Genomic DNA, 10,223 nt, shown 5'->3' with positions numbered 1-10,223 from the left:
CAGTGGTTACTTATGTAACAAAGTAAAAGGCACAAATTACCAAGGCAGTTTAGTATCTTGGGAGGGTGGCCTAATGGTTAAGGTGTTTGCCTTACAAACAGAAGGTACAGGGTTTGAATCTCACAGGGGATAACTGGCTAGGCTTAAAATGGCTCGCAAGGGCAGTTGGCCTAGTATTAACCTATGAGCCTATATACACCACATGTAAGAAAATATGTTTCATATGTAGACGCCAGCACTTAATTCTACAACAAAGATACAAGGCAATGGTGTGATGTACATTTGAATGTGATGTGATTTTCTTGTTTCCATACATCAGCACTCAGTACATACTCACCTGGGTATCTCACAGCCACTCATACCTGCATAGTCACCTGTTAATTGACAGTGGATAATTAACTGAAGCTATTTACATTAATTCTGAGGGAAGAATATCAGTCTACAGCACGAAGATGTTACATTACATTGTTTAATGGTATTTCCTCATGCAAATATTTTCAGTTTTGAAACTTCCATAATTGTTCTCCATCATACATGTGCATTAAATGATTCAACAATTTACTGTGTCTTAAAAGCATAATTGTGACCAGAACAAAAACAAAGGTGCTTACTCAAGCTCCTGTATTTTACTGTTTGGACTCTGCAGGGCTTCAGACAGACATTTTGCCCCTTCATCTCCAAGCTCGTTATAATACAGGCTGTATAGAAATAAAATAACAGCATTACACCCAGCACTGTACCTTGATATCACTTTAGTCAGAAGTAACTGCACAGCAGATGTCAGATCCCAGTTATCACTGGAAAAGAATGCAGTTATAGACATACCACTACATAAGAAGAAACATTTAAATCTCTTGCTTTATGTCAGACATCTCTTGGCCTCCAACTTAAATGCTTCTGGACTTTGAGGTACACGGTACAGAGTGTGGCAGGGTACAGTGCAACTCTTAGCAGAGCAAAGCTTTTTACATTAACAAATAATTTATTGATATGACTGTGCAGCTTCATTTTATTCTGCAATTTTAATTTGCTTTGTAATATGTTTCTGTATCACTTGCTTTTTTACTGTATACTTTGGTTAACTACGCAAGTCTTTCAGGGATAACAAAGCATCAGTTGAATAAGTAACGTGATAAGACCACTATACATACAGAGACTGAATTAATGAAATTCATTTCAAAGCACAGAGCTCATTTGCAGCTCATGTCCAGCACTAAGTCAGCCTTAACATCATACCTTCATCTAGCAAGAATCCCATTTCTAAAGGAATGTCTATGGTCTGTCTCACTGTCTTACTGCAGAAAAACAAAGACAACAGAACACCTACTTAATGCAATGCTTTTTACTATACAAACATAGGTTCTGTTACTACTCGGGCTTTCATGCTGGCATGAGCCCTCCATTGGGAGTTTAATGACTGATGTTACTGTTCTTAAAAATCCACTTATGCCTAAAAACAAAGTACATCAGTCATTGCCAATTGGCTAAAATAGAGGCAGTTGCAAAATGCAAGTGTGAAAAAGTAGTGTGTAGCTCAGATGTTTAGCATGAAAAATCAAGCGGAATACACAAACCAATGGAATAAACAAAAAAACGGCACGGTATGGAGATCAACAGCCAAATATTTAATATATGTTAAGCGCTTTTCATTTGATTAAAATAAGAAACTTCAGACAAATTTTTAACAGCCATCAAATGATTAAATACTCATACAAATTAAAACAACCCACCCCATACCAAAAAGGAAATGACATTATAAGAACACATTACTATCCCTCTTAAAGATGTAACCCACAAAAATATTAAAATATATGAAAGTACAGACTAATTCTAAAAAAAATTCATTAGAAAAAAAATTAATTTAAGAACCTTATTACTTTAAAAACAATACTGGTTAGGTGAGCAGCAATATAACCTTGTATATGAATATATATAAAGTTACATTATTGACTATTAGTGATTACATGAAGGATAAATCTCTAAATGTCTAGAAAACAAAACACTACCTGCCTAGAGCTTTTAATATGAGTATACTATCGATCGTGCAATGTTCATTCAATCCCGGCCATACATAAGAATACAATAATAGTTGCCACACTAATTCTGCTCGTTCAAGTTGAAGTGTCCATGGTCCACCCCTAACCTGCTCTTTCACTTGCTGAATACCACAAAATTCAAAACTATGATCATTATAATTATTTACATGTTTCACAAGTGCATTAGTCAGGTTCATTTTCCTCATAGCATACACATGCTTGTATACCCTTTCTCTTTGGCTTCTAGTTGTTTTTCCTGTATAATATGCTGAACACTATTTACACATTGCCACATACACCACCCCTTTTGTAGGTTCACAGGTTAGTACTAGGCTAACTGCCCTTGTAAGCCTTTGTAAGTCTAGCCAATTATCCCTTGTGAGGCTCAAACCCTGCAGCTTGTGTTTGCAAGGCAAACACTTAACCATTAGGCCACCCTCCCAGCCCTACTACAACTAAGTTGTTGATGAATTTCATATCTCCGATTCTTTATTAGACAATGTTGACCCGGATACATAAACTTACAAAAATTACACATTCCACACTTTTTCGAACCATTATGCTTGCTGTTACTAGAGTTTTTACTTGATTCAATTAAACTCTTCAAATTATTACCTCGTCAAGCTATCATCCTAATCCCCTGATTAAACTTAGTTCTAATTTGCACATCTTCATCTTATTATAGCCCTAATTTCATAAAAATGCAAAGCTAATGTCGAAGACCTCTGGCTCACCAAGTTCTCAGATTGCTGAAAATTAGGAGCCATCACAGAATTCCCCATGGCACTAACATCCTATAAGAGAGTCAAACACAAACAAATGACTGGTGTGAAAGCCACTGATTCCCACTTAATGCAACAAAATGCATTATAGTGCTCTATGGGAAATCTTCCACCCAAGCTAATTACTACATAAAAAAAAAACACCCCTAGAGTTTACCTGATAGTTGGGTATTGGGGAACTTATGTGGACAGTAATCTGGCCATTGACCAACATGGAGCCAGGATAGTAAGAAAATCATTCTATGTCACCTAAATCATTAGCAGGAGCATGGCATCCAGGTCAAAGGAAGTTACAGTATCTCTCTACTCTGCCCTTATCAAACCCATCGTTGAGTATAATGACGCCTTTGACATGTACCTAACCAGGCACTCGCTACAGCTGAAACACCCTCAAAGGTTTCTCACCAGGAGAATCCAGGGTATGAATACCCTGTCCTACACAGATCGCCTTAAGGCCCTCTCTCTCTGTACTCAGTCTCCTACAGGTTACTGAGAGATGATCTATGTCTAGTATATAAGGCATCTTCAGATCCAGGTCTGATGGAACTCTTAAACATCCAAAAGCCAAACAGCATCAGAAACAATAGATCCAAGGACCTGAACTTTGTGACATAACAGAATATGCCAGAAAGACTAATATGCGTCTCATAGGATCCCCGCAGTATGGAATAAGCTCCCCATCTATGTGAAACAGAGTTCATCCCTGACCCTTTTCAAAAGGAACTTTGATCATTGAATGGAAAACTGCAAATTCACCCTATGTCTCTGATGAACAAAAGGAAATAAATGAATCCCCAACTAACATATCCTGCCATAGCCCTTAGTTACCTCTTTACTAATGTATCCCACCATACAGCTGTCCAAAGAACTTGAGGACAAAACTGGGTTGCACAGCTAGGGTTGTAAATACTTTGGTGGTCACTGGCCTAATATAAACTTATAAACCTATTAAAAAGGTATAAATGACAAAAATGTCTTCTTTACAATAATAGCGGTCAGTATATTCAGTCTTTACATCAATGCAGAAGTAAAATATAACAAAAAAGAAATAAGAAGTTATGTACTCACCATAACGTAACATCTGAGTAGGTGACTTCATTTGGATGCAACCTGTGGGATTTGGATCAGACATCGGATCCGAGCCGGCAATTCATAAGCTTTAGGATCCGAGCTTCTAGCTCCTCCCTTTACCCATAATCCCCTGCTAAGCCCTGACTGACCTCAGATTGAGTTTGCCCTGTGAATACCAGTATAACAGAATCCTGGGTAAACCAGGACTAATAGCACCTTGAAAGGTCAGGGGGATGGAGGGGGGATGGTTGCATCCAAATGAAGTCACCTACTCAGATGGAACATTATGGTGAGTACATAACTTCTTAATCTTAAGTAGGAAGACTTCATTTATCTGCAACCTGTGGGACAGAGTCCCCAGCTACCTGGATCTTGGACGGCCGTCATGGAAGGATTTTCCGGAGCACTGCAGAGCCAAAGGATGCTCTCCCTCTGGAAACAATGTCCACTTTGTAATGTGAAATGAAAGTATGAGATGAGGTCCAAGTGGCTGCTGCACAGATATCATCTAATGGTACTCTAGATTTAAAGGCAGCAGAAGTAGATACTGCTCTTGTAGAATGTGCTGTAATTCTCTGAGGAGCTGGCCTTCCTGAGGTGTCATAAGCCTGCAAGATACAATTAGAAATCCACTTTGATAAAGTGACCTTAGAGACTGCCTTACCCAGTGCGAATTTTGCAAAGGAGAAGAACAGTTGATCGGATTGTCTATATCCAGCTGTTCTGTGAATGTAGAAACGCAGTTGTCTATGAACATCTAAGGAATGCAGTTTATATTCTCCTTTGTTTTTATATTTGTATCCAAAATTCAGTATAGTGTCTCACCTAAGTCCTGCCAAAACGTAAAAAAGAGACCAAATGCAGAAAAAATCGTGGCAGAACACAGCTTGAAGTCCAAAATGAGTTTAATAAAAGCACATAAAACTCAGACACAGAAATCTCCAGGAAGAATGAGCGCTTTCGGGTAACACCCTTCATCAGATTAACAAACATTCTCATTCTAACAGAATTTAAACACACTAACTACCAATAAAATTTGATAAAATCAGTAACAGACCCGCCTATTCCTAAGGGCGGGCTTCATTGGAACATTTTCATTCAAACCTGGAGTTCTATGAGCCATAAGCTCAATTATCCATTTAGCTTCTATTAGTTCAGTATGTTGTTTTATATCACCCCCCCCCCCCCACTGCTCAACTTGATATTTACAATGGCTCTAAACTTAAAGAAATGTGTTGGATTTTGTTCAATGTGTTTAAACAAAGCATTATGTACATCACCATTCCTGATAGAACTAAGATGTTTTAAAATCCTGACCTTGAAAAAACAGTTGGTTTTCCCCACATAAAAACCACAGCATTGTTGACACTCTGCTAAATAAACAAGGTCTTTTGTCCTGCAGGTGGCTCTAGCCTTAAATTCAAACAGCTTACCCGTGACAGGATGTGTATAGATGGTATTCTGATCAGTGTGAGTGCAAGCTTTACAAGTGCCACAAGGGACACTACCTGGTTTGCTCTTAAAGGGAAGAGAGTGAAAATGTCTCTCTCTGCCAAGAATATCCTTGAGGTTCTTATTTCTCCTAAAGCCAAAAATAGGCTTGTTCCCAACAATAGCTTTGGTACCTTCTTCACTGGTCAAAATATTCCAGTTTTTTGCTACTATGTCACATATCCCCTTAATATTACTAGTATATGTGAACATAAACTTGAACCCTGGTGCTTCACGTCTGTTCCGAGGACCATCACAAGTGTTACTTGATAGCCATGGTCTAAATCTCCTCCTATTAGATGCTGCTTCAACACCTGTGACCTTGTTGATGATGGTAGATTTGTATCCTCTATCTAAAAAATGCCCTTGCAACCTGGCTACCTCATCTTCATACTGTGAATCATCTGTACAAATCCTCGACAACCTACCTACTTGTCCCTGGACGATGTTGGGAAATGTAAACCTGGGGTGCATGCTGTTAAAATGCAAAAGTGTATTCTTCCAGCAGTCCTTTCTGTACAAGCGAGAAGAAAAACTCCTAGGTGTTTGTTCTATATGTGTATCTAAAAACTCTATAGCTGAATGTGAACAGTTAACAGTGAATCTGAGGAAGGTGGTGGTGGAATGTAAGTATGTAACAAAGGTATCCAAGGAATCTCTATCCCCTTTCCACAAAATAAAAATGTCATCTACAAAACGTTTATACAGCTCAATATGTTGTAACCACCTGACATCCTTCATAAACGATGTCTTCTCCCAATAGGACAAGACCAAATTTGCATAGGTGTTGGCACAGGGGGTACCCATAGCCACCCCCTGTGCCTGTCTATAAGCCTGCTGTATACCTAAAAAAACATTGTTTTCCAGGACTAAAGATAACAATTGTTGTATAAGGCCTACTTTAACAACACTCATGCCCATGCCCTGTAAAAGGGAACCAATTGCTGTAATGCCATATTCATTACTGATGACTGAAAAGATTCTGAATATCCATGGATACCATCAGGTAATACCCTACTGCATGGTCACGCTGGATATTACCCAACGCCCTCAAAAAATTGCCCGTGTCACTTAAAATATCAGGAATTTTATCCACGTAGGGTCTTAGCATAGTCTCCAGCCAGATAGAAATGTGTTCTGTGACCCAACCTCTGCCAGATACAATGGGTCTGAGAGGTGGATCAAACAATGACTTGTGTATCTTGGGTAATGCTTTAAAAACTGGAGTCACCACATTTTCTATCAACAAAAAACAAAAGAGATCCTCACTAATCTCCATGTTATTGTGCAGGTATCTCAACCTGTTATGTACCCCATCCACAACCTGTTTCACTTCCAAGGGATTGATGGGGATATAAGTGGCTCCATCAGATAGTAACTCCTTAATCTTATTTTGATAAAAGACAGTATCTAAAACAACAACAGCGCCTCCTTTATCTGCCATTTTGATAGTTAAATCTGTGTTGCTACTCAAATCTATCATAGCCCTGCGTTGTGCTGGTGTTAAGATTGAAAAACCTCTCTGTGTTTTTTTCTGAAAAAGTTTTAACAAATCCTGCTCACAACATTTGATGAACGTTTGCAGGTTGGCTGAAAAGTGAGGCAAAAAGGTGCTTGGTTGTCTCAAACTATTTTGTTGTGAGGAATTATCACCAAAGAGCTGTCTAAGAGAAACATTCCTACAAAATAACATAATGTCCATTATAGCATCATTGTATACACTTCCTTGACTGGGTACAAACGTTAGACCCTTATTTAAAACTTCACTTTCTTCTACTGTCAACATATGGCTGGATAAATTGTAAACAATAGTATCAGCAACAACAGCATTACCAGTCAATCTAGTGTCCTCCGCTTGCTGTTGGAATCCCTCCCTTCGCTGAGGGACCGCTTCCACGCTCCCTTCTTCTTCACCGGCACTGGAAAAAGCGCTAAAAAATGTTGTGGTTCAGACCGCATTTCTTTCGGTCTCGCTCCCAACCTGTGACGACTGAAAGGCAGAGCAGTTACAGCAGCAGGTTCGACAACACACAGTATGCATAACATGCAGGTAGAACGAAGGAACCTACACCAAGTCACCGAGGTGGCAGGGACGTCCACAGAAGCATGTTTGTCTTCCACAGAACAAGTGGGTACTCATTCATCCCTTGAGGTGAATGAGGGATTGTCAGTTTCCAATGTTGGCGATAAGGAAGTGGTCACTGAGGAGGCCAGGTTGGGAGCGAGACCGAAAGAAATGCGGTCTGAACCACAACATTTTTTAGCGCTTTTTCCAGTGCCGGTGAAGAAGAAGGGAGCGTGGAAGCGGTCCCTCAGCGAAGGGAGGGATTCCAACAGCAAGCGGAGGACACTAGATTGACTGGTAATGCTGTTGTTGCTGATACTATTGTTTACAATTTATCCAGCCATATGTTGACAGTAGAAGAAAGTGAAGTTTTAAATAAGGGTCTAACGTTTGTACCCAGTCAAGGAAGTGTATACAATGATGCTATAATGGACATTATGTTATTTTGTAGGAATGTTTCTCTTAGACAGCTCTTTGGTGATAATTCCTCACAACAAAATAGTTTGAGACAACCAAGCACCTTTTTGCCTCACTTTTCAGCCAACCTGCAAACGTTCATCAAATGTTGTGAGCAGGATTTGTTAAAACTTTTTCAGAAAAAAACACAGAGAGGTTTTTCAATATTACACCAGCACAATGCAGGGCTATGATAGATTTGAGTAACACAGATTTAACTATCAAAATGGCAGATAAAGGAGGCGCTGTTGTTTTAGATACTGTCTTTTATCAAAATAAGATTAAGGAGTTACTATCTGATGGAGCCACTTATATCCCCATCAATCCCTTGGAAGTGAAACAGGTTGTGGATGGGGTACATAACAGGTTGAGATACCTGCACAATAACATGGAGATTAGTGAGGATCTCTTTCATTTTTTGTTGATAGAAAATGTGGTGACTCCAGTTTTTAAAGCATTACCCAAGATACACAAGTCATTGTTTGATCCACCTCTCAGACCCATTGTATCTGGCAGAGGTTGGGTCACAGAACACATTTCTATCTGGCTGGAGACTATGCTAAGACCCTATGTGGATAAAATTCCTGATATTTTAAGTGACACGGGCGATTTTTTGAGGGCATTGGGTAATATCCAGCGTGACCATGCAGTAGGGTATTACCTGATGGTATCCATGGATATTCAGAATCTTTTCACAGTCATCAGTAATGAATATGGCATTACAGCAATTGGTTCCCTTTTACGGGGCATGGGCATGAGTGTTGTTAAAGTAGGCCTTATACAACAATTGTTATCTTTAGTCCTGGAAAACAATGTTTTTTTAGGTATACAACAGGTTTATAGACAGGCACATGGGGTGGCTATGGAACCCTGTGCCAACACTCATGCAAATTTGGTCTTGTCCTATTGGGAGAAGACATCGTTTATGAAGGATGTCAGGTGGTTACAACATATTGAGCTGTATAAACGTTTTGTAGACGACATTTTTATTTTGTGGAAGGGGAGAGATTCCTTGATACCTTTGTTACAAACTTACATTCCACCACCACTTCCTCAGATTCACTGTTAACTGTTCACATTCAGCTTAGAGTTTTTAGATACGCATATAGAACAAACACCTATAGGGCTTTCTTCGCTTTGTACAGAAAGGACTGCTGGAAGAATACACTTTTGCATTTTAACAGCATGCACCCCAGGTTTACATTTCCATCATCGGACAAGTAGGTAGGTTGTCGAGATTTAACAGATGATTCACTGAATATGAAGATGAAGGTAGCCAGGTTGCAGGCATTTTAGATAGAGGATACAAATCTACCATCATCAACAAGGTCACAGGTGTTGAAGCAGCACTAATAGGAGGAGATTTAGACCATGGCTACCAAATAACACTACTAATGATGGTCCTTGGAACAGATGTGAAGCACCGAGGTTCAAGTTTATGTTTATATAGTAGTAATATTAAGGTATATGTGACATAGTAGCAAAAAACTGGAATATTTTGACCAGTAACGCAAAACCAGTAGGAACAACTGTACGGCAAATATAAATATATTAGCGGCGAGAACACTCTTTACTAAAAAACAGGCAGTCGCTTTGACGCTGCGCGTGTCGGGGCCGCTGCGGCACTCGCGGTAAGCACGGTGAGGCTGTACCTGCGAGACAGCGTTTTGTTGGCGAGTGTCGGCGCAATGCTGTGTGGCTGCTTTTCGGGTCATTTTAAAACATCTTAGTTCTAGCCGAGAATGGTAGCACGTTTAACACGTTAATTTAACGATTTGAGCCATTAATATCCCGAAACTGGTATTGCTGAACTAATAGAGAAGCTGAAATGAATGGTGAGCTTGTAATGAAACCGAGGTTTGAATGATATTTATTGATAGTAGTCTGTTGTTTGTAATTTGATGACAGTTAGTGTGTTCAATTCTGTTGGGGTAATGTTGTTATCTGATGAGTATTTTGCTTCATTCTGTCGTCTGGTTTTGTTCTATGGAATAAAGAAGAATTTTCGCATTATTTGGACTTTGTAGTACTTATTGTGTATTTTAAGTGGTCCCTACCTTGTTGCTGCTATTCTGGGAAGAAAACTAACATAATGTCCATTATAACATCATTAATATACACTTCCTTGACTGGGTAGCAAGCGTTGGAACCCTTGTTAAAACTTCACTTTCTTCTAGAAAACATATAGCTGTGGATAAATTGTAAACAATAGTATCCAGCAACAACCAACGTACCAGTCAATCTAGTGTCTCAGTTGCTGTTGGAATCCCTGGTCCATGAGGGGAGACCCTCCATCCTTCTTCGGTGGCTGGAAAAAGCGTA

General features: G+C 39.4%; 1 long non-coding RNA gene across 1 annotated transcript in view; it reads right to left on the bottom strand.

Annotated features, from left to right (window-relative positions):
- Nucleotides 1-416: 416 nt before the first annotated feature.
- Nucleotides 417-10,223, bottom strand: part of LOC122794805 — a 96,748-nt gene continuing 86,941 nt past the window's right edge. The window contains exon 3 of the long non-coding RNA XR_006363706.1: nucleotides 417-698. This is a non-coding gene — a long non-coding RNA (uncharacterized LOC122794805). The remainder of the gene's footprint in view (nucleotides 699-10,223) is intronic.

Source organism: Protopterus annectens, chromosome 2.part1 (assembly GCF_019279795.1).
Source record: "Protopterus annectens isolate FY-2018-M chromosome 2.part1, PAN1.0, whole genome shotgun sequence".
NCBI lineage: Eukaryota > Metazoa > Chordata > Ceratodontiformes > Protopteridae > Protopterus > Protopterus annectens.
This window is presented reverse-complemented; position numbering and strand designations above follow the sequence as displayed.